Source organism: Erinaceus europaeus, chromosome 11 (genome assembly GCF_950295315.1).
Source record: "Erinaceus europaeus chromosome 11, mEriEur2.1, whole genome shotgun sequence".
Lineage (NCBI taxonomy): Eukaryota > Metazoa > Chordata > Mammalia > Eulipotyphla > Erinaceidae > Erinaceus > Erinaceus europaeus.
In genome coordinates, this window is record NC_080172.1 from 56709035 (window position 1) to 56710141 (window position 1107).

The 1107-nt window shown below is 39.4% G+C and overlaps 1 pseudogene; it reads right to left on the minus strand.

Annotated features, from left to right (window-relative positions):
• Window positions 1-682: 682 nt before the first annotated feature.
• On the minus strand, window positions 683-764 carry LOC132541529 (small nucleolar RNA U3; annotated as a pseudogene).
• Between the last annotated feature and the right edge of the window lie 343 nt (window positions 765-1107).

Sequence of the window (1107 nt, forward strand, 5' to 3'; positions counted from 1 at the left end):
GTGGCTGTCCAACCCCTAGGGTCTGATTCTAGGGTGGTGGGGAGGGGTGATCTTCATAAATAATCAAAACATTTCCTTTCTTTTTCCTCCTGGCCTCTGTTTTCTAACCCAAGAGTGAGCTAGAGGACCCCGTCTTGGTGTCACACTTAGGACCCCTTATTCACCCTCCTTCTGATGGCCCAGTATCCTACCCTATCCAGTGAATCCTAGGTCACAAGCCACTGCTTGTTGGAGCTCACACCAGCAGCTGCCTCCAAGTCACCATCTTGGCTCCGCCCTCTCCAGCTCATCTTTTAACTTGTTTGTGATTAAAATGAAATTACAGACTTCCATCTATTTCCTCCTTGAATAAATTTTAACCTGTTTCTAACAAATAGAGAAAGTAAACTAACCAACATGAGAAAACCAGTGTCAGCATTAGAACACCATGTGTAAAAGCAAATGGAAAACCAACATCCACGACTCATAAAAAGTAATGGCAGGGTGTGGCACACAGCTGCCCAACTGACGAGAGAAACACTATATTATAAATTGCTGGGGAATTAACTATTGTAAAAGGAGAAGCAGAGCAATCGTCGTTTGAGCTGAAATATTAGTGGGGAGGATGGTCAGGCAGAAGAGAAATACTTAAATATTTGCTGAGAGTCAGTGGCTTTTTTTTTTTTTTTACTACATAGCTATCTCCCCTCATGGAAATAGCTTACTCAATGGTGATTGCAATGGTTATAACATACTATAGAAATGATCCCTGAAAGTATAGTCTTATAGTGGTTATAACAATAGATGCCAGGGAGATACAAAATTTAAGTATTCCTTGGAAAAGAAGGTTGAGGTTTGAGACATCTTGAAATGCTCCAAGAGGCTTTATTGATACTTAAACAGAGTAAAAACTTTATTCAACCATGAGTACAACACACTTTTAAAAGATGCAAATTAAATTTGAGAAAAAAGTGAAACAATGAACTGTTTAAGAAAGTTGATTTTAAGACATAGTATACCTTTCCTCTCTTATATTCATTAGACAAAACAAATTATGTGGCCAGGCATACCATCCCTGGGGAGGAAACACACTTCTTCCACCAGTCTTGGGTTAGAGATGCAAGTATT